The following is a 24832-nucleotide window of genomic DNA, read 5'->3' as shown; positions in this document are numbered from 1 at the left end:
AACACATTTTCCCCATGTTAAGTCTATGGGGATTTCTAATTTTTTTAGCATGACTAAAGTGCTGAACGGAATTGCACCAAAGTAAGATGATGGTCCAGAAAGCATGCTTTTCATGATTTGGGGTAAATCTGTTCAGGGGTTTTTGAGATATCTAACTTTAAAAAAATATAGTTATTCAGGGACGCAAGTCCTTGCACTGGACCCGCGGATCCTAGTCAAATTTGATTGGCTACCAACACTTCAACCAGGATGTGTTGGGAGACATCTTGGGACTCAGATTGAAACTGGGTCCCAGAATTTTTTTTAAAAATAAAGAAAAGACGGCAGGGTAGGAATACTCGTACCTCAGGGACCCGTCATGTGTGAAGTGGTGCGTTGCAAGGGAACAATGCATCTACTTTTGAAGGTAAAAACACTGTTGTAAGACAAATACTAAATCACTTAAAAGTTAAAAATAGGGGGTGTGCATGGATGTACTGACCCTACACCCTACATGTAAATGCCAACATGTTTCAACCCAAGTCAAGTTGACCAATGTGACCACAACATTTTTATCAGGACTGAGAAGCTATGTAGAATGGCACTGGCACTTTTAGCATCACAAAGGACCAGAGAAACCGCCTTCCTATTTAAATGAAGATAACCTTAGTTGACCCAAGCGACAGATGCTTTTCACCTGCAGACATTCATCTCTCTGCACAGCAAGAGCATAAGCTTTTGGTGATCAGACCTATGAGATAGTTCCACATTTACATAATCTACATGGACATTTACAGATCACGAGAAGCAACTCAAACTTCCCTCAATGTGCAGAAAGGTTTCTTGAAATGTTTGCAGTCAAGTAAAACAGGATGTGCTAAAAAACAGAGGGTGGGTTATGTCCTATGAAAACCTCAAATCAATGTCTGCTGCACAGCATAAATATGGAACCTCACCACTAACACCTCAGAACATTCCTCGATGTGGAAGAAAACATATTGAGGAACATGAATCCTGGCTGGCCTGTTACAGAAAGAGGCTTAAAGGACTCATGCTCTGCCCTTGCATCCAATGACGGGAATTGGCATAAAAATGTCAACTGGCTGGCCTCTTTTGTATGCCAGAGGAACACAAAATGCTGAAGGACTCCTTCGTCAGTGGGAGATCCAGCTTCCCAGTGGGAAGTAGGCTACATTGGAACATACGAGAGCCCTGGAAGGGAGAAGACTCAGATCCTGGAACCTGCCCTGAGAAACTGAGAGCTGTGGGAGAGACCAGCAACAAGAAATATTGTGACTTACGTTTCTAACTTTCTGGGAGCTAGGGCAACACACCAAAGCTCCCTTAGAAAGGCACAGATTAGCCTGCTAAGAACTGTCAGTTTGTTGCACTCTGAGCTTCTCTCTTGGCATTCAAAACTACTAGGGGAATTCCAAAACAAAGTATCACACCCTGTGCAGTCCTTGTCAGCGAATGTATGACGTTACAACGCATACATTTACATCGTGGTACATTACATTGCGGTTTTTACAACGCAAGTCGTTACAACGATTTGCGTTGGAGGGTGCTGGACTTAGGAGTAGTATAATTTACTATTCCAACTTCAGTCTACGTACAATAGGGAAGGTGTTGGATAGTAGATTATACTATTCCTTGTCCTAGAGCGCCATCCAGCGCAAGTCGTTGTAACGACATGCGTTGTGAAACCCGAGATGTAATAGCATTGCGATGTAATCCCTGCGTTGTTAACGATGTTTCCCTTGTCGGCTATAGTCTCCTGATTTGCCCACCTACAGGAATCGGAGAACCAAATCATTGACTCAGTTCAAACATGAAACTTGGGAGTGGGAGCACGGCAGCAAATTCATCCCTGCATTGAAGAAAACTCATAGGCTCTGAAATCAGGCTTTGTCCAACTTGAAGTTTTTGGCACCAAGACTCAAGTCTTTGGTGGGAGCACAACAACAGTGTTGGGCCTGCCTCTCTAAGCAGGGTCACCCCAAGATTTTTGCTTTCTGTCACTGACCTAATTTATGTTCGCATTAGGACTCTGCAATTTTCCCTGCTAACCAGTGGTAAAATACTTGTGCTCTGTCTGTAAAACATGGTATAATTGGCCTACACCTAATTGGCACAATTAATTTACTTGTAAGTCCCTAGTATATGGTCTTACTTGTAACCGGGTTTGTAAGTAAATGCTAGTGAGTCTGCAGTACTCATTGTGCTACTCACTAAAGTAACACTTTAAAACATTTCTGCCACTGCCTCCCGTAGCAAAGTTTTAAACTTCTATTTTGACCTGCGAAGCACACCTTTTAGTAATACACTAACCGTAGATCCTCGGTATCTAATCCTGGGTATTAGTGGGGATGAGAGGTAGGAAGTATAGGCTGCACCCTCCCTAGTATATAAATCTCCAAAAAAGGTATCCTACACACTTAACTGATCCTCCTGTGGATCATGGAGGATTACTAATGTATATGGAGTGAAGGTATATGTAGACCCTCTTACACCCTATTGGTGTCAAGCTTCATCATTGGTCTCATCCTGGTCCCTACGGAGCAGGATGGGCTCTACCTCCTGATAGTCCCCAATAGGTAGTTATAGTTAGGACCAAAGTTTCCATAGGAAAAGTGTTTTATTGTTTTGCCAATAACTTTGGTGCCACTTGACGAATCTCCACCAAATTTTTACAAAACTTCCCCTTTTCAGTTCAGCTGTTGAAAGTTTCAGGGTGATCTGTCAAGCAATGGCCATGAAAAAAGGGGGGGCTACCAAAACACATTTTCCCCATGTTAAGTCTATGGGGATTTTTAATTTTTTTAGCATGACTAAAGTGCTGAACGGAATTGCACCAAAGTAAGATGTTGGTCCAGAAAGCATGCTTTTCATGATTTGGGGTAAATCTGTTCAGGGTTTTTGAGATATCTAACTTAAAAAAAATATAGTTATTCGGGGACGCGAGTCCTTGCACTGGACCCGCGGATCCTAGTCAAATTTGATTGGCTATCAACACTTCAACCAGGATGTGTTGGGAGACATCTTGGGACTCGGATTGAAACTGGGTCCCAGAATTTTTTTTTAAAATAAAGAAAAGACGGCAGGGTAGGAATACCCTGACTCCCCAGATATGGTGAGCTCGTACCTCAGGGACCCGTCAGTGGGGTAAAAAGCATTTTTATTTTTTATTTTGATGCAGACTCATCGGTGGATTCCACGCTTGCTTTAGAATAACCCATGGTTGGACCAGGTCCTAGGGGTATATGGTATATATAGGAGGGGTTGCATGGGGCCAACCTCTAGGGCTTATCAAAATCCCGGGGACCACCACCTCCCCGGGGCAATTTTAATTATGAATGCAGGTGAGCCCACTGGTACCACCGGTAGCCCCGGGACGCCACCTCTCTAGGGCTAATTCCAAATATGTGGGGGGACCTGGCAGACACCCCCTACCCAGGAGACTGTCCCCTTCCCTTTTAAAAAAAAGAAAGACCTGGCCACAGGGGTTACGGTACCCGGGGCTAAAATCAGCCTTGGGAGTAGGGACCACATGGCCCCCGTCCCTTTCAATTATAAAAAAATTAATAAAGGGCATGCCCCGGGGGATGAGACATGGCCCCCCTCCTGTTTATTTTTATTAAAGAAATTAAAAAGTGTCAGGTCCTGGGGATGGAGTCTTTGGGGCCCAAAAATGGGCCAAGGAAGGCGGGCCAAGCAGCCACCCTTTCTAAAAAAGAAAAAAAAATCTGTCAACTTGCCGGAGGCCCCGCCCCCTTTCTCCACTACTCTGCAAACGCACCTCCTGGTGCGCTCCAGGTTGGGGAATTAATTTCCCTTGGCTGCTGAAGGTCTATATGGACAAACAAGACTTCCTCTTACCTCCAGTAAGCCCCACACAGTGGTATGGTTGAGAGGTGGTCAGAGGCCACACACCCTTTCTCCACCACTATGCAAATGCACCTCTCAGCACACTGCTGGTAAAGAGATGAGGTCCCCTTGCCTCCTCGGGGCTTGAGGACTAAACTGTGCTTCTTCCCCAAATGAGTGGTGTACCTCGAGGCATCTTTGCAGTGTGGTGGAGAAAGGGGGCATGGCCTCTGAGAACCTCTCAGCAATCTTTCTGTGAAATTCTTACTGGAGGTAACAGGAGGACTAGATGGCTCCCAAGGACCCTCAGTAGCCAAAGGGACTTTATCCCCTGCAAGTAGTCCACCAGGAGGTACATCTTCAGAGTGGTGGTGAAAGGGGGAGTGAACTTCTCTCAGGTCTCAGCAATGCTGCTGTGTGGGGTTTTCTGGAGGTAGCAGGAGGGGAAGTTGACCCCCAAGGATGCCCTTGGGGCCAAATACCACTCCTGGTATCTCAAATAGGTCCCCCACAGCAGGATTGCTAAGAGGTTTTCGGAGGCCATGCCCCCTTTCTCCACCACTCTGCAAATGCAGTTCATGATGCACTACTGGTTGGGGGATGAAGTCCACTTTACTCCAGAGGAACCTAGGGGGTCACCCTCTTGGTACCACCTGTACCCCATACATTGTGGGATTCCTGAGAGCTGGTCGGAGGCCCAGACCCCTGTCTCCACCACTCTGCAAACACGACTACTAGTTTAAAAAACATAGAAATTCACTGAAAAAATCAAAGGTTACAGGGATGTTTTAGTTAGAAAATGGAACAAGGAAACCTTACAAATTCACTGAATAAACTAAAGGTTACAAAAACGTTGTACTTAGGCTCAGGTTTCACGCGTACAAAACCTGAAAAAATCAGCATAGCTTGTGCACCCACAATACACTGCTTAAGACCTCACATATTGTATCACTGAAGACATCATCCAGTGACTGCGAGTATTTAAAAAAATGTTTATCAGTGTTGGGTGTACATCAGTGGGTGAATGAGTGCCTGTATAGATGATTCAGTATATTCGTGACTGACTGTATAAGTGACTAATTAGGTGTCTCAGTGAATGTATGGGTGAGCGACTAGGCTGTGTGAATGTCTGTATCAGTATGCCAGTTGTTGTCTAAGTGGCTGTATGGGTTAGTGGGTGAGTACGTGAGTGGCTGATGGGTGATTGATTGGTTGTCCCAGTACCTGTATGGGTATATGAGTGTCTGTGTGGGTGGATGAGGGGGTATGTGACTGCCTGCATGGATGAGTGAGAGGGTGAGTCATGGGTTAGTGAGTGTATTTGTGAGGGGCTGTATGGGTGACTGAGTGTGTATATGGCTGCGTCGGTGACAGGATGGATGTGTCAGTGGTATATGGATGAGTAACTGCATATGTGAAAGGCAGTATAGGTGAGTGTTAGAGTATATGTGTGCTTGTGTCAGTGACTGTATAGGTGAGTGAGTATGTGTTAGTATCTGTATGAATATGTGAATGGGTGTGTATAACTGTATACGTGAGTCAGTGGTTGTGTGTTTGACTCTATGGGTGAGTGAGTAGCTCTTTAGGTGACTGACAGTGTGTGAGTGGCTATATGGGTGTATGAGTGGATATATCAGTGGGTGTATTAGTGAGGAGGTGGTGTATGAGTGGCTGTATGTGTGACTGAGTCAATGTGTGTGTAGATCTATGAATGATGACATCATTGTGTAGGCCCACCAATATGTGCCGCTAGGCCTCATGGGAAATTTAGTGCCTACGGCAGATTCCGGACTCAAGTTTTTATATTGGATTAAACAGCCTTGTGAATCCTAGTGCCCAGGAATGGAGGAATCAAAGGGACAGGAAATTATTTCTTTAGCTCGGTGGCGACCTATTTTGTATTTTACTGTGCTACTTCAAAGTGAACAAATGTGATATTTTTTCTTTATCAATATTTTTTATTTAAATTAGTTATAATAAAGTTACAGGGGCAATATAACAACAGTGATGTGAGTACCCTAATGAAGTCGCAGATACCCTGGGGATATATATTTGCAACTAAATCATGAGATAGTGCAAATATATTCTCACTGTAGCTGAATATGGTTCATGAACAGGGTGTTAGAGAAAAACTAATTAGTCATCTAGGGCCAGATTATTCAAGGTTTTGCACCCCCCTCACACCTTGTAAAGGGGCGCAAAGGAGAAGCAAAACCTATGTGAGATTTATAAAGCCATGCAAGGCCACCTGCATGACTTGATAAATCTGGATTAACACAAGGCAGCACAAATCATTTACTTGTGTTACTCTGCCCCAGGGAGGCGGTCTGTTGCCACGCATCCATCCATGGATTGTGGTACATTCCCAGATTGTGAAACAAAGAAAGCTGGACTGTTTCTCAATGAAATGAATGTACTTATCAAGCGAGTGGGTTATGGATGGTGTAGGGTCACGTGGTTTCCTACAATTGGGCATCCATTTTGTTGGATGTAATGCCCTCACACCCTTGCAGGTGTGAGGGCATTACATCTGGGCTGCTCCTCGTTGGATCGGCGGTGCAATACCCAACGGGCGACACCTCAAAGAGGGGCACTTTGGCGGAGATCTTTTATCCAACTGCCGTCAGGTGAAGTGTGGGTGTGGGGCCAGAACAGGGTAGACGTGTTAAGTGAGTTAAAATAAAGCTCGGAGTACCAGGATCAGTTTTATTCTGGGGGTCCCCTGCCTTAATTAAAAGGTTATACAATTGACTGGGACTCGGTGGAATATAATGCTTCCTCTTGCCAGTCTCAGTTCAGTTTGTGCCCTAATCGGTCAACATGTTTCTCGCGCTGCCCATTTGGCTGCGATTCTTCAGGACCTAAATACAAGATTATCACTGTCTACGTAAGGGTGATCAATTGTAAGTATCTGATGTTATGTATATCAGTAATTTACATTTTCTACAATGATTAGTGCTCCGTGTAAAATACCTGTGTTTCCTGCATCTACCTATTGGGTTTAGTATACAGACCGCAATAGTACCCGGCGTGTTGTACAACGGGTTCAGAACTCCAGTGTGGTTCAATTTCGCCTTGTAACCTCTTCTGTGACCTACCCATCAACGCCGGGTCCGGATTTCCCATTAGGTGTGGACCTAGGAATGTGTCAAAATGCAATGCGTCTCCAAATGAGGCATAATGAGGAGAAATATTGTTATTTCTCTTTATTTTTTCCTGTTTCTACTTGTCCTGCATTCTGCAGGACACATAGAAAGAGGAAAATATCTCTGAGGATGGTTTTTATGCAGGGCAGGAAGGTGTCCCTTCTTGCACAAAAACAATCATGCCTACACACACAAGCACTCTTGCACCATAACTCAAGGGTGCCCGCATTGGTGCTAGGCAGCTAAAAGTGGGTGAACAACCTTTACAACGAAACTTTTACAACGCACTACCATTACAACGCGGTCATTACAACGCAAACCATTACAACGCATTGCGCTGGGGGGCGCTCTAGGATAGGGAATAAGTTTAATTTACTATCCAACACCTTCCCTAGTGTCCACGGGGACTGGTGTTGGAATAGTAAATTAAACTTTTCACTATCCAGCACCCCAAAGCGCTATGCGTTGTAATGGATTGCGATGTAAAAACCGCGTTGTAAAGGCAGGTGTTGTAATAGCCTGCGTTGTAACGTCATACATCCCTAAAAGTGTACCAGCACTAGGAAAGGACTGTAATGTGCCGTATAATGTTAAATACAGCATATTCCTGCCCTTTCTTTTTCACGCAGTACAAGAAGATAGCTTGCTGCCTAGCACTGCATGAATAGAATGATAAATATGGGCCCAGGAGAGTACAAGTCCATGGGATTTCATCATTTAGTCCTGTAAGGGTGGGTGTGCAACCTGTACACACACACTGTTTTTTATGGGTTAGTAATACCATGGACATATTGGGTTTAATTTCCATCTTTTTAATAACTGCGCAGTACAGGTCTTCCTCTGAGTGATTACTTTGTAGGTAATGTGCTGTAAGGCAGGATGTAGTAGGTTACTGTTGTGTTCACCTATACAAATCTTTACTTTTCTGGAGGTCATGCCTATATACTTGTTGTTGCAGGGGCACCTAAAGAGGTATATCACATTAGTTGAATTACAATGAGCGTGGCTCAGTTGTTCCCGTGGATAAGACCTAGGTCAATTGTTTTTGTGGGTGTTGTAAAATGATATAAAGGGCCAGTTCCACAGGAAAAATACCCTACAACTTTTGGCATGTGCCATAAGATACATTGTACCTTAGTCTCCTCTTGAGGTCTTGTTTGGACCAACATGTCCCTAAGAGTCATATTTCACTTAAAGGAGAATAAGGGGTTTCATAGTGTAGTTTTCCACTGTTCAAGATACGCCAATGTTTCGTATTGATCTGTACAGGCAAACACAGCATTAACATCCAATGCCAACACACCTTACAGCACAGTACCTAGAATGTAACCACTTATATGAAGACCTGCACTGGACACGTGTCCCCCCAGCTGATAGTCAGGAGAGTTATCCAACCCCTTGGGAGGTCTCATCACTGAGGTTGAAGAACCTGGAGAGACCATCAGTATTGGTGTGGTCTTTTCCTGGATAGTGTTCCACCATAAAGTCCTGTCCTCCTGGCTAGCATCCAAATTCTTCTAGGTGAGTTTCCGGAAGCAGGCGGTTTGGTTGTGAAGGGCCAGCATGTAACTGACCACATCCTGGTGGGCTCTCCTGGGAGCTTGCTTCCAGCCCTCATTTACTAAACTGAGAGGCCCTCTCATAGAGTGCCCATACAGAAGTTCAAAGGGGTTGAACGCAACCCAATCCTGTGGTAACTCCCTGTATGCAAACAAAAGACATAACAGGAGCACCTACCAATTATGCCTCATAGGTTCTGGTAGAGCCATAATCATCCCTTTTAGGGTTTGGTTGAACCTATCAACCAACCAATTGGTTTGGGGGTGGTAAGGAGTGAAGAGCGTCTAGGTTACCCCACATTCCTTCGACATGGCCTTCATGTAGTTAGACATTAAGTTGTAGCCCGGTCAGTTACCACCTGTTTTGAGAAACCCACATGGGTAAAGCTACCCATCACTGTCCTGGCCAAGGTGGGTGCAGTCACTGTCCTCAGAGGGATAGCTTCTGGGTACCGAGTGGCATGGTCCACCAAGACCAGAACAAATCTGTTGTCCATGGCTGTCTTAGGGTCCAGATGCCCAACAATGTCAATGCCTACCCTCTAAATGGAGGTGCTAACAACAGGGAAAGGTTGCAGGGGGGACCTTACATTTCAATAAAAGTGGGTGAGAAGTTGTCCAGGATCTTGTCTTGCCCCAAATAGCCTGCCAGTGACACAACATGAGCCAGACCTTGTAGGAAGGTCCTGAAGCACTGGGGTTCCACCAACACACATGTTGAACCAGACTCAGGAGCCTTAGATTCACTTTACAGTAGACTATTTTCCCAGTAGCAATCAACAAAGGGAGAGATAGGGTTATAGGGCACTCTTAGACCCCAGTCAGTTATCAGATAAACAAAAGAAGAGTGTCCCTCAGAGAAGCGTTGTAGCACGTAAGATTCGAGGCCAGTTGTAAGTGGTCAGATACACAGACCAATTTCACGAAAAAATACAAGATTTTTTCAAGAAACCCTCACTCACCCTAGTGGTGACATGCTTCATCATCGGGTCCACCGGGAGAGATCGAATACCTCCCCGGTGTGCTGCGACGCCAGGAGACTGCGGAGCAGGTTCTTGTGAGGGTAAAGTGTGAAAAAAGTTAAGTGAATTTAAAAATGTCCAGGGTTGTACCAAAAAATCATTTATTGGCTGGTCAACCTGACATATTAAAAATTAACTATGTGTAGGGAGAACTCACCAAGTAGAATATACTTGGGTTTCCCTATTAAAGAGAGGTCAACATGTTTCTGCCCGTGGTATGTGTGACTTTACAGGGCTTTCTTCAGGACAAGTTTGTGAGTGTCACCTTAACAGGTGTGGGCGCGCTAAGGCCCACCCTGCCAAAGGCGGTGAAAGTTAAAAATAGCACTATGTATAAAAAAGGTGCATTAAAAGAAACAAACTAATAAGTCTGGGGAATTACCTCTGTTACGAGGAACCTAGAAGTTTGTACAAGAAGTGAACCACGCCCCATAGAACTCAGGAGGGGGGTGGGAGCGACAATGGCACACCGCCCGCAACGCTCTGCACCCTCTCGGTACCTAGCTGTTCCCTCGCTGGATCTCGTGGATCATCCTAGCTGTTCCCTCGCTGGATCTCGTGGATCATCCATTCTTCCAGGCTCCTGGTCCTCTTGACCACCCTGTTGGGCTGCCATGGACCGTGTGGTAAGGCACACCTACTCATGCAACACTAATATCTCCATGTGGGACCTGAGCTCTACCTCCTTCCAGGCAATATGCTCCAGGTCACCAGCCATCAGACAACCCATAGGCATAGATGGACTCACAGCTATCCTCAAGGAACCTGAGATTTCCCATTTAAAGGGAACCAGAGACACTGGGTAGTGGCTCTCATGGTTGTCGGCTTCAACCACCTGGCGGAACACATTAGGGACTACCTCCTCTGAAGCCACCAGTTGACACCTGACGGTAGCCCCTGTATCTCTCACAGCCTCAACCCTCTGCCCATTTATGGTGACCCACTGAATGTACTTCCTAGTATTGTCAGGCATATGGGTTTTCTGGACCTTCTCTCCGCCACCCAGGGATGCTAGGGTAATCTCTGCATTGTCCCGAAAATTATGTGGGACCCTCTCCTCCCAAAGTGCTGCACAAGCTAACCCCAGTGACTGCCCACTGGTGGGGGGCTGTGTCCTCTTGGGATGCTTGAAGTGCCCTTCCTACTGACAATCAAAGCACTTTAGAGGTGCCTGCCTGCAGACATACGGTCAGGGAACTATTTCTTCTTTTTCTCAGTAGGCGGATGGGAGCCCTGACCCTTTAGAGAATCACTTGTTTTTGTCCCTCCCTCCTTCTTCTGGTGAGGACCCTGTCCACCCTTGTGGGACCCCCCCTCCCCAGATATCTTCTTGTGGACCCTGTTGCTGCACCAGCAGTCTGCCTCCTTAGTAAGCTCCTGGGGTCAGTGAGCTTACTATCAAAAAGTCATTGATGCAGATCTGGAAAACAAAGATTGAACAGGGGCTCTTGTGAAATCAAATTATACAGCACCTGTTTACCTCTCACTGCCCTTCACTCAACTATCCAGTGCCTTGCAAAATTAATCCACACAATAAATTAATGTCTGTTAGGATAGCTTCTGGCTGTCCCCAAACTTATGTATGTACTTCTTTGGTGTCAGTCCAAACTTCCTGATAGGGCCTCCTTCATGGGGGGATACCTCATTCTGTCACCCCCCTAGGGCCAGTAGGGTGTCCCTCCCCTCACTAGGGATGTGCCTCCACAAACATGCTCCCCAGTCCTCCTCAAGGACCTTGTGCATCTGTAAAGCAATCTCATAGGGCTCAAACCATCTGTCTATGTCATATCCCAAAAAAGTCACCAAACCCTTGGGTATGTGGACCCTCTTGTCAGAGGGCACTATAGGATAACTGCTGCCACTGGACTCTACTTGCTTAGCCTTTAGGTAAAGTTCCTTCAGGCTCCTCTCATGAGCCAACCGCTCCAGAGCACGCCTCTTCTCCATGGCCAGTTTTTGTTGCACCATAGCCAATTTCTTTTGTTTCTCCTCCTCCTCCATGGCCAGCTTCTTTTCTTCCGTGGACAATTTCTTTTTTTCTATTGTACTCTTTTTCCAGCCTGAGCTTGGCAAGCTCAAATTTAAATTTCTCTGCTCCCAACTGTCCTCCAGCTGCTCTGGGTACAGGTCTATATATGCTACCCTGCTCCCTACCCTGGGGAGAACCTCCACTCCATTGTCTCACTGCCCCAAAGGCAGCTCTAGATTCTCCAGTGAATCCTGGTCCAATCCACATCATCCCCCATTATCTCCTCCTCCTCCTCTGGGGTCACAGGTGGTGCATCACAGGCTTCAACCCAGGCCCTCAGTGACATTAACAGCTCAACTTTTTGTGAAACCTTTAGTAGAAAGCCCAGACCCCTTGCAGAAATCTTTCTGCTGGATCACAGTGTTACTCTCCAGCTTGACCAGCTCACAGTCCATTTTTGCAGGTGCAGGTGTAGATGTAGGACCTCCAGTTAGTGACAAGATTTTAAAAAATGTAAAACGTCAATCAGAGAGAGTAGGAAAAAAATGGCAATCAGGATCAGAGATAATTTATTCAAATTGATCTTATGTGTGGATGGTAGTGTACTCCAAATTACTGTAATTTACTGCACAAACACAAGCCCTATCCTCACCGATGGTCACCAACATAGGAAACTGGGTTATTAGTTGTGTGGCTTGCACAAGTAATAGGTTCACAATTGTACTTACTGGCAACTCAGCACCGCATTTTAGCACTTGACTGTCTCAGGGTAGAGAGGCAGAGCAGTCCAAGGCCTAGTCAGGGGAGGTGAGGTGGGCTAGTAATTACTATTCACTGGCACACAATAATAACACTCAATAAATATTGTCCAGTCATACTTTTTCTTCAGGAGAAGCACATCACACACACACTACTAAATACTACACAATAATTTACAAATATGTACACTGGCAGGTGGAAAATACCATATAAGACATTGTGTAATCGGGTCACACAAACAAATCAAGCTAGTATGTTGGTTTTGCCAAGGTTTAAGAGCAACAAACCACATGTTAAAATCATCACTGTGTACTTAAATGCAATAGTAAAAAAATAATACTGCTCAATGAATGCACTTATTAATACAGATGAAACATTTATACTGTGAGCAGAAATCAAACCAATTTTGCTTCATTTTTGCTGGCTTTAGGATTATAGGCACTTTACCACTGCTGATCAGTGCTAAAGTGCATGTGCGCTTTCCCTAAGATAGGGCTACAAGGCAATGTCAATAGATGAGGCCCCCTAGGGGAAGCTTTCATAAGTGACACTTGATGGTGAGAAATGTATAAAAGAAATACACAGATACAGGTTTTACACATTCTAAATGCTTTATGGATGGTGAATCAATAAAGCATTTAGAATGTGTAAAATAGGTCAGAGGGCAAAAAGTCAGGGGAACCATGTCAAGGATGGCAGGTCTAACATATATTATTTAAAAATTAGGACATGCGGGTTTGCGTTTTACATGTCCTGGCAGTGAAAAACTCCTAAAGTCATTGTCCACTGTTACAGGGTTATCTCTCCGATAGACTATCACTGCGCTACTTTATTACAGTTAATAAAGTGCTGGCTTCAAATTTGGGTGAAGATAAAGAAATGCTTCTGTGACTCTTTTGAATTGTAATTTACAAACCTCTTCCATTGTAAAGTTAGATTTTAAGTCACAGAATACAACTTGTAGAAAGTTAGGATTTCTATACCCAAATCAACAGTGCCTTTCTAACAGTAAAAAATATCACATGACTGTAGCTGTCTCTTCTGTGATGGGTTGATGATTCCTTCCAGACATGGGGAAAAAGGGGCTTAGGTGGGATTGGATGGCAGGATGTCTGGGGAGGACCTGTACCCAGCACTGAATATATTTAAAAGGGCCATGTCTGTTGCACACACAAAGGAACCCAACACCAGACAACCAAAGTTGTTGTTACCCCATAAAGTTATGAGCCGAACTCAGGAAGGACAGGGAATCTTGTCAGAACCAGTTTGAGAGGGGGCTAGGGGTTGCCTCCCAAACCCAGAAGAAGGACTGTTCTGCTGCGCTGGTGTTAGAAGGACTGCCCTGCTGCCCTCTGGCATGGGAAAGGAAGACTGGACCTGTCCCTTGAATCCAGTACCACCAGAGTGACTCTAAGGGCTAGCTGGCTGGCCTTCTGTGTACGTTACAGGACACAACAAGCTCCATAGACCTGCCCTAAAATAACCAAGCTGACCAGCGTCAACTGGGCCTGCCTGGGCCTGTCTGCGCCCTGTTGCTGGCCTCTGAAGAAGTGAGTCCTGCTCCCCTAGCGGTGTGCCCGAGGTCTTGGACCCTTGGCTGGAGTCAGAGGGTACTCCTCCCAGTGCAACTGAAGGTTTCATCAGAACTGATGCAGCGCAATGCAACCCAGCGCGCTACCTCGTATTGTAGTGTAGTTCCTATTATCCCAATAGGCTCTGCGCATTGGAATAATACCTTCAATAGTATAGGCCTAGACCAGACGTTAACTAGGTCTACTACTGTCGATATTAGACTTAAAGTTTTGGGTTTTGCCAGCTAGCTCAGAGTTCACTAGAAACTTTCTCGAATAGGCAAGGAGGAGTTGAACCTCCCTGGATAGACAAGAAGGGATTTAGTTTCTGACAACCATAGAACATGACAACTTTGCTCTACCCTAATCAAGAGTGTATCTCTAGAGTCGTGTGAAAACAAAAGACGACTTATTTTACTCAGTCAGTACGTGCATGGTATCTCTCGTCTCTGGTCTCGATATTCCAGGCTGCCTGCGAGGGCTACCCGGAAGCGCCGGAGCTGGATTTCTCGGCAGGAAAAAGCAGCGTCTCGTTCTCAGCGCGTCAGGAAGGCGGGGCTGGGCCAGCGGGGTCTGCTCTGCTCTGGGCTTCGGCAAGTCTGGCTGCTCCGATCTCGTCACCACCGCGTGTGTTTGCATAGGGCAATATCGGTAATATTTATACCTTTAAGGTGCCGAGATTGACGTAAGGATGGACATAGATACGTCAATAAGGATGTCATACGACCTGGTCGTTAGCACATTCTTTTGCTGAAGTTCTCGGTGAAATCAAAACAATGGCCGCAGGGTTTTTCCCAGGTCTGTCATAGGTTTGATTTGTTTTGAGAACTCCGTATGCCTTATCAGGGGCTGGAGGAATATCGCTTGTCTAATTAGATGGCAAGCGTTATGACTTAATCAGATAACACGTTCCTGTGCCGTAGTGTGGCTTTATCAGATAACGGTTCCTGCATCATGGGGGTTTTCTGCCTCATGGGATGGCTGCTAGTTAACTTGTTAACCAGAATAGGGTCAGGAATAGGGGGATCGATACAGAACCTATAGGAATACATCACACCCACTCCACGCTAACTATGGACATATTTACGAATCTATGCATAGTAAAACATACTGTAGAGTATCGTGTATACCTTACCACCCCAAAATACATAAATGCATTTTGAAATTATCAAATATACGGAAAAAACAGTCACATGTAATATATGCACTCAAGCTGTACAATAATGCTAAAGTAATCACGCATATCTATACATTATCACTAATTTGTATATGAGAATTTACACATGAAATGGCTCTTAATACAGAAAAAAGTTTCGAGACCATTCCATCACAGAATAATATAATTATGAACATACCAGCGGGCAGCTAATGTCTATAAAGTATCTAAAAATAGAAATCTTAGTTCTCTAAGAATAGTTCTTACTTTAAGCAGAAAATAAGTGTCCCGAAAAATTCGTGAAAATATTTTGGGGCTGCTGAAAAAAAATTGCTGTCCGTGAACTGGAGGGAAAATTGTTCATGGTATTTTGCTATTCTAGTTGAAGGCCAAATTCAGGGAACGCCGTGTGAGAGCTTGCTCAAAAGTCTCTATTTCTGCTCTGGTGAGAACATCATATCATTTAGACTCTCGAAAAAGTTGTCAACAGCTTCCTGGGAGAGTTCCACTAACTCGGAAAAAGGTGTAACCATGCATTCGTGCGCATGATTGTCTCCATTGACGTTTTGATTAGTATTGCTGACAGAAGGTCGTACCTGATCAATGCTGCTTTCATCATGAACTTCACTACCCCTTAATCGTAGTGGTGAAGTTTCCACGAATGCCGTCATCAGGATTGGTAGCCGTTGAGGGCAGCACAAAGCATGAGCCTTTATTGGACTCAACAATGTTTCTGCATCCATTGGCGCATCTGATTGTAGAGTCAGACAGGTGTCTAACACGCATTCTTCTCCGCATAGCAAGCACCTTAATACAGGTAAAACACATCGATGCCACATTGGTCGAAATGAAAGAAACCAAGTCATGTTCAGGTCTCTAAGCCGGGATAGTCTCAGGATTTTTGATATCCGGTCCCGGTATCCAATGGCTAGGATTGTTTCTTCCCTTGTCGCAGGTGTTTTGTCTGTGACATGGTTTGCCATAACGAAATATAAGGACTAAGAATAGGATTCCTGCAATTAGTCCCAAAATGAGGGGAAGTCCGCCAAAAATCGAATGGTCGAAATCTGGAAAAATACCCAGTATGGCTTTAAATGGTGTTAATGCCATCAAAAATACTGTCTTAAATACTTTTGAGACTCCACTGGTATCAGAAATATTTAAGATTTCATTCAGGATTTCTGCGAAATGTATGGAGGAATTAGTTGATAATAAGGAGTGAATCTCTGCAGTCGTCCTTGCGACTAGGAGATCATACGTTTCTTTTGATGACGTGAGTCTGGTCGGCGTCTGAAGAAGCACTGTTTTCATTCTGCTTAAAGTATCTATTCGAATAGAAGTAATTTTCAAGTTGGGCCATGCCCTTGCCTCCCTGTCTGGAAGGGAGCTGGGGAACAATAAGCGTCCACAGCACTTGACCTTCGCAGTCGTAGTTACAAGATAAGGAGTCCCGGGCATAAGACTACAGCATCTGCGATCTACAATTAGAATGTAACTCCCATTATAGAGTCTTTGAAAGAATGGTTCTATCTCTGTTGCAGGTGCGCCTAGCTGGTGACATGAAAGGTTATTTGAGTTCCCTTCACAGGCTCCATGCAAACTAATTCCATTACACAGAAGTGTACCGCTCAGTGACATTGCACAATTATTGCCACTAAGAAACACTTTCTGTCCTTTATTACTGACACATGCATGTGAATAGGGCAAGTTCCATGTTGTTTTAATGTACCCCTTTCCCAATTTTTCGTACATGCCAGCCTGTATATATTTTTGGCAGTATTGAAACCTGAAGGTTGATATTGGAATATTAATTATCCCATGTATTATCCATTCACTGACAGATCGTTCTGACATTGTCACTGGTAATCTCTCGAGTTTCTCAATGCTCATGATTGTATAATCAGCACCCTTCTGGGCCATACTGATTTGTTTATCAGTAAGGTTAAAGATATTGAATAGTGACGTTGTGTTGATTAAACGCCAAGGCACATAGCCTGAACGCAGATTTTGTAACGTCCAGCCAAGCTGTACAATAGAACGCAATTGAGACTGACCGTGTTGTAACAACAGTAAGTCTTGCGATATTATGTCAATTGCTGAAGACACAATGCTGTCCAGAGAAAAAATTCTGGAGGACAGAGTCATAAACCCATTATCCACTACAGAGAGTGATTTTTCCAAATTAATACGGTCAATTTCCCGTATTCTTTCCGCTGTCTCAATTTGAGTCACCTTCCAGGCCTCGTTGTATGCTGCATATACAGAGGCTGCTATGAAACGTTTCGCGCGGTCCCATAATGAAATCACGCAAGTCAGCACCATCAGTAAGTAAAGTTAGGTGTTGCTTAATTTCTGCCAGTGTGGAAGTCTGTAGCCATTGAAGGCATAATTTGCCCACACTGTAGGTGGTTATTATTCCTGGGTGTTGTCTTTGGGAATATCTAGGGTCTGGCCTGGTCATTTTGAACCCCTGTGTTTTGTTCAGGAATCTGTCTTGACAGTTATTAGTATCTGTGGGCCAGATCAACCACTGTTTCCAATCAGGATGTGTTCTGTTTTGGTTTAATACATAATTTACGTCTATCTCTTCATCTGTGGAGCTATTGCTGTTCATTGTTAGTTTTGGAATAGACGGTTTATTTAAGTCTTTGATTTTGGCTAAGCCAAGACAGGTAGTTTGTTGAACAGTGTCATTCAAAAATATAATTTGTTCTGGGATCATGCAGGCTCTAAACAAAGATTCTATACCCTGTACTTGCCATTCTTTTGTACCCCAAACACTTTTTACTTCAACATTTTTGTCCCAATAATCAAAACCAAAAGTATTCATTTGTTCAAAGAATGAGTCTGAATATATCAATTTTGTGTTTGTTATCATGGTCTTTGTCCCTGTCTTATTTGACAATTTGAAATAAAATGTTTCAGCATTACTTGTGTTAAAACCTGAAAAGTATGAATATTTGTCATAAACGGTTCTTGAGCTTCCTTTTGGAGGGGTTGCACAATGTTCCCATTGATTATAATTTAAAACATTTCTAGGTTGTGCAGATCTATGTAGAAAATGGTTACCATAGTGGTTATAACAGTACATACTATCATAATTTGTCGAACCCTGCAAATAATCATGTTTGGTAAATTTAGCAGACATCACTAAGTCAGACATCATATTATTTATACTTTCAAAGTCCCAATCATCAGCAAATGAGCTTGGTTTTACAAAGTCACTCAATGAGATCTTAATTTGGTGTGGATATTTCAGGATTTCAACCGGACCATAAATTTCGTAGTCAGTTTTGTCCCATGCTACCCCACCCGGTATAGGATTGGCTGTGAAGTTGACTGAAGAAAGTTCTCTTTTCTCGACGTGTGAAGATGTGTGTGGTTTGAGGATCAAGTTGATTTTCTGACTTGCTGTGTCCATTTTAGCATATTTTCCCTCAATGAAGCGTCCCAAAGTTAGTACCATGATGAGCCAAAGTATGAGGATAAATGCACCAAAACCCACCCAAAATTCAATCCATGGAGAAATCAGATATGTTTCTTTCAGTTGTTTCAAAAGTACTTTAACTTTATCTTTAAAGGTTTTTGTTGATGGCTGTGTTTTTGATTCAGTGAAGCCTTCAGAGGAATCATCGAAGTTTATGAAGTAGCCGGATGCAGTTCTGTCAATTGTTCCAATTGCTTCAGGATTACTGTTTCTTGCATAGTCGTTTGTTACTTCATTATAGATTGGTGTGTCTCTGCTAAATGTTTTTATTTGGGTTTTCAGAGGTCTAAGTTCCATTGCATTGTTGCATAGTCCTTGTTGTAGTTCTGTAGGCGTTTCGAATGTGATTAGCCTCTTAGATTGAACCTCTGTGTTAGTAGCAAATCTTGGTGTTCTACTACTTCTCGGGAGTCCACTTGGCCTACTATTTGTTATCGGCCACATGTTGTGGTTTTACCAGGTCGATGGATACAACTCGGTTCTCCTTTTTACCAGCAAGCGGCGGTAGTACAACTGATCTTGTCCCGTTGACAGACAAGACAGGAACTGCTTTCCTGTAAGAAGGCCCAAATTCCTTCTTTACCGCGATCTTTTCTCTGACTAGATCCCCGACTTTTGGAATCCAGACAGGTCTTGCTGGGACAGGTGGTGGTTCTTCAGTGGTTGTTGGCTGCTGTTTCAACTTTATGTTGCTCAGGTCTTTTCTTGTTTCGTTTAAGTCCTGCAAAATAGCCAAACGATCTTTGATATCAAAGCATTTTTCCTTCACCACTGAAGTCTGACTGTCGAGATCTAAGACTAACATCCTAGTTCCAAATAATAATTCGTACGGACTGAATCCCTTCAGAGAATTTCTTGGCAAGTTATTTAGACTACGTTGGACACTTATTAGATGTTTGACCCATCCAGCTCCCGAACCTAATATCCTTTCTGTTATAGATAGCTTTATGCCTTGGTTTTTTCTTTACACCATCCCGTATCCCTCAGGAAGGAAGTGAGAAGAGTCCCGCTGTGCTATGCTCACTTGGCCATGTTTCCCCTCAGGCTGGAGGGCCAGATTGAAAACAATGGTCAAACGTAGCATGCTTCTAGCGTATATGCCATTTAGACTCGCAAATCTTTGTATAACAGTCCAGACGTCAGCCGAGTGCTGATGATCTACATTATAAGTGGAAACTAGCCTGTATATGTTAATCGGACGCTTTGCTTTTTACTGTTGATTTTTTCTGGAGTGAAACGACACGGTATTACACCGTTTCTCTCACCACTGCGATTTCTGTTACAGTTTGGGCAGTTCTTTACAAAAATGGTATGATGCAGGCTCATGCCTGGCCACCAGTACCTTGATTGTAATTCTTCCAGAGAATCTTTTAGTTTGAGGTGTCTGAGACCCTCGCCCATATGTGCGTCTGCTATTAACAAGTCTCTCCTGTCCGTGTTTGGAATCACTCTATCCCCCACTCCAGGGATTCGAGCAAAAGGGACGGAGTTTGCATCGATTATGTATGTATAATTGAGTGGATAGTTGATCGGTAGCGCTGAGCAGTCGCCTTTTGATGACGTTTTCACCGCCAACACTGTTTCACCGTCAATATACTTCACTGTACGCTTTTTTCGAGCTACGGAAGCCGATTTAGTTGCTACCGCTGTGGCTGTCTCAGCCAATGAATTCCCTGCAACGTGAACGCCATCACGCTGATGACTCAGTGAGTGTGTCACGTGAGTCTTTGGTAGTTCTTTTTGTAAAAGAGCTATTTGTTCCCAAAGCAGTTTTTGCTTTATTGTTGCACCTGTGTCATCTTTGTAACCGTTTTGAATCCATGTCTGCAAATCGTTGTTATATGATTTGACGCAGTAATATGAATCGGACACTATAAGTGTCGGGAATTCGCGATCCGCATTATCTAGCGCCATTTTCAATGCTATTATTTCAGTCTGTTGTTCTGAATTAGTTTCTATTGAGTGTGTTTTTGTTAATAGAGGTCTTAGTTTACCTCCGCGCCACACTTCTTTTGTAATCTCACATGTGGGGTTGTATGCTTGTTCTCCCCAAACGGAGGGTTGAGCATGTCCGTCTGTATAGATTACACAAGCGTATTGTCGTAAGGGCAGAATGTCGATAGGCAGAGGGAATGTTCTTTCATAGTCTAGATTTTTCAATTCCTTTAGTTCTGGATCAAAGTAGTAGTATACTTTGTCCGTTGTAATTGAATTCACCCATTGTATCCATTCCGGATTCAATGTTGTTGTTGGTAAATTACAAGGTGTTGTTAATGCCTCAAAGGCTGATTCTGCTGTTCTGACTGTGATACGTCTACCGTCCGCTTGATCTTTTTCTCTAGCTATTGCGGTTTGAACTGCATGAACAATGTTTTCTTTAATGCTGAATTTCTTTTCAGCTTCTGTGTACAAGTGTGATTTGAATGCAATTGGTACCTTTTCTCCCTCATTAGAGGTCAGGTATGTGAATCCGCATCTTCCTGGGATGACTCGAATCACAAGATTGCGTGTGTTATCACGTGTTTCTAATTTTGTTTTAATTAACATGTCTGTTTGTAAGGATCTCAAAATTTCTGTGTGTATTTGAGTCCAATTGGTTCTTTTAAAATCTGGTTTTATTAGATCATAAAGGGGTTTGACCCTTTCTGCGTAATTTGCGATGTATGTTCTTCCGAAATTTAGGAAGCCTAGAATTGACTGTAGGTTTTTTAGTGTTCTAGGTGCTTGGAGTACGGCACATTTCTCTAGGAAATTGTCAGCCAGGCTTTTGCCTTCACTTGATAATTCGTATCCTAAGAACAGGACTGTTAGATGGGCAATTCTGGATTTTTTAAAGTTGAATTTGTAACCCTCTGCTGCGAACCCAAGTATTATGGTGTTCACTCTCTTCAAGTGAGTATCCAAGTCATCATCTGTTAAGTATATGTCGTCGACATAAGATAATGCTTCGTCATCATATGTTTGTAGTAATTCTGTTACTCTCGCTGAGAATACCCCTGGGCTATTCTTGTACCCCTGGGCTAACCGACAGAATTGTTTTTGAGTGCCATTTATTGAGAATGCAGACAAATATCTGCTCTCTGGTGCTATGTTTTGACAAAAGAATCCATTAGAGATGTCTAATGTTGTTTTGTATTTTTTGCGCACTATGTTATTCATTAGTGCAGCACTATGCGAGTTTTGCACTGCAAAAGTTTTGCAACATGAGTTAAGGTGTCGGTAATCCAAAACTAGACGATATGAATTGTCTGGTTTGGAGACCGGAAACAAAGGGTTGTTCATTTGTGAGGTGCAAGTTTCAATCACCCCCTGGTATTCTAATTGATCTAGGATTTCTTTTACCTGTTTTTTAGCTTCTTGCTTAATTGGGTACTGTCTTTGTGCAGTAGGTTGTGATTTTAACTGGATTTTGTGAGGAGGAGAGTCCTCATCCCATCCTACATGATTTTTGTATAAAGCAGGAGCTTGAGCTACTGCCCACTTTCTGGCAAGTGTGTATTTTTTATGAATTGGGATATGATTTGAGAAGGCAGGCATAATTATTTCTTCGCCATGAGGGCACTCCCTGACAAACTCTGGTGGCCAGTCTTTTTCAGCTAGAAGGATGTCATAGCCCTTGGAGAGATTATCCCAAAATAGTCCCCTTATTTTTCTAGTCTTATCCCCTTCTATACGTAAAGTTATTTCATATATTTTGTGAGGTTTGCTAACTCTGGTGTCTGCAGTTTCCACTTGAAGATATTCATTCGTGTCCACTGTCTCCAGATGATTCATAGGGACTTTGCGAGCTATGCTCACTTCTGCTGCGCTGTCTAGCATTGTCTGAGCCCATTCTCCGTTTTTCAGTTGTGTCCTCAGTATTCTCGGCATTGTTAACTACCTTGATACTGGCTACCTTCTTTTTTGGAAATTGTAATTTCTTTTTTAGATGAGCAGGTTCCTTGTCTTTGGACTTGGCGTGCTCTTCTCTTTGTTCTGATCGTCCTCTTCTTTCCGATTTCTGCGAGGAAGTCTGAAAAGATTGAGAGGGACGTGTATCGATGTCTTGATATCTATCAGGCTTCTTTATATTATCCCTATTTCTAAGGTTATATCTTTTCCCAGAGGGGTCACTTTGGGGTGACCTGTGTCTCTGGTTCGGAGATTTTTCTCTCCGCCGAGGAGACCTTCCTCTGGACTGGAATTTCTTTTCTTTAGGATTGGATTGTTTGTTTCCATCCCAGCTCTTTTTTTGTGATGTTGAATTATTATTAAAAAATATTTTTTCAGGACTTTCAATCAGTTGTGGTTTTACTGGTATTCCACCTAAACTATCTCTACCTAGTTCCTCATAGGATTTTTCTATAATTCTGGCAATTTCAGCTGGTTGGTCTGCTATATCTGTCTCCTTTAACCTCTGGCGGATCGCCACGTTTGCTGCTTCTCCCTTTATGTTGGCTAATAATATAGCCGAGACCTGCTTGAAGTCTTTTAGTAATTTCATACCAAGAGTTAAAGCGGGTTCTGGACCGTATTCGTCTTGAATTTGTTTTAGCACATCTGGTATTACCGAAATGGATGGAACACCGTGCGTTTTTGTGTAGATGGAAGCAAAGACTGTACCCCAAGTGTCACAGTCCTCCACGTGTGGTGCGATTCCCATTGGAAGACAGATAGTCATAATCCTGTGTTTTTCTAACGGGGTGGTGTCTGGAAACACCGCCTCTATTTGGGTGATTTTTTGTGCTAACCAGAATGGTATTTGTTCCCGTTTAGCTGGTACTTTACCTAGGCAGGATTGTATGTTCTGTGGTGTAATTTTATTTGTGTTCCCCTGGTGAGGGGTCAGCTGTGGAATTTTAATTGCTGGTTGAATTGTTGAAGTCCGCATCACATATTGGACTAATTGTCTATGTAATTTTATTAATTGTTTTAGCTGTGTTAAAAGCTCTGCTTGAGGCATCCCATTGATGTCTGGATGTGGTCTGTATCCGGCTAGGACCGGCCACGTTGCTCCTGGTCTACCTAATGGACCGAGCCTGGTGATGTGATTATTATGTTTTAGGGCGCCATTAAATAAGAGCAGATGCTCTTGAAATTTAAGTGGTACTTCCACCTCCTCGAAAGGAGTGTACTCATTAGGAGGGTCCTCTGTTTTGTAATAGTGGAAGTACTTTGTTACAGCATTTGCTGCTGGAAAATGTATCCATGAATAATATACCTCTGTCTGCCGATATTCGTGTGCCTCAATTATGAATATGACTGTGCCACCTCTAGGTGTCAGTCCATTTTCTATAAGTTTTAAAGTTATAGATTTCCTCTTGATGACCGGGATGAGTATTATATCCGGGTCTGTGTCTAGCAGTACATTATCAGCTGCTGCGAGTTCAGTTGCTATCCTAACTGTCTCTCTTTCTTCATCACTGTCTACCATTTTACCGACAGGAAGGTTATTTAGTTTGTTTGCAGATCAGGTTTCTTATGGAAACAAAGATTAGATGCACAATATTTTGGAACAGTGTATCCTTCAACGTTGACTAAACCAAGGACCATACATAGGAGTTTCCTCCTGCGAGGTCTGGCGGATATTACCTTTTACCCACTCCAGACGTCTTTGGAGTATTATGGGAAAAGGGGTCTGAGTGAAAAAGCACGACTGAGTTACTCTAAATGTCTTACGTTAGTTTTATCGCCCTTCCAAACGCGTTGGGCGCCATGTAGTGTAGTTCCTATTATCCCAATAGGCTCTGCGCATTGGAATAATACCTTCAACAGTATAGGCCTAGACCAGACGTTAACTAGGTCTACTACTGTCGATATTAGACTTAAAGTTTTGGGTTTTGCCAGCTAGCTCAGAGTTCACTAGAAACTTTCTCGAATAGGCAAGGAGGAGTTGAACCTCCCTGGATAGACAAGAAGGGATTTAGTTTCTGACAACCATAGAACATGACAACTTTGCTCTCCCCTAATCAAGAGTGTATCTCTAGAGTCGTGTGAAAACAAAAGACGACTTATTTTACTCAGTCAGTACGTGCATTCTTAGTCTCACCAGATTGTAGAGAAAAGGAAGAGACGGGCGTGTTCAATAAAAGATGTTATTTATTGATCAGTCTCTTTTCTCATACAAGAGAAATGGATCGATATTATTGCAATACTTATGGTTAAGTAAAGTGCATACAATAAAAGCAGAAGTATAAAATAATACTGTAAAAACATTGATATGGTTTCTAAGCCATATGAAGGTTTAAAATGAATAAAATGAATAAAATGAATATATACACATTTACATTTGACTAATCGTACTCAACTGGTGTTTCTAACTACGCCTACCCCGTGTA

General features: G+C 43.3%; 1 pseudogene; it reads left to right on the top strand.

The window, feature by feature from the left end:
- Positions 1–24832, top strand: part of LOC144770630 (parapinopsin-like) — a 449353-nt pseudogene that overhangs the window by 109326 nt on the left and 315195 nt on the right.

This window comes from Lissotriton helveticus, chromosome 1_1, assembly GCF_964261635.1.
Source record: "Lissotriton helveticus chromosome 1_1, aLisHel1.1, whole genome shotgun sequence".
NCBI classification, from domain to species: domain Eukaryota; kingdom Metazoa; phylum Chordata; class Amphibia; order Caudata; family Salamandridae; genus Lissotriton; species Lissotriton helveticus.
The sequence above is the reverse complement of the archived record's forward strand: the minus strand, read 5'-3'. Positions and strand labels throughout refer to the sequence as shown.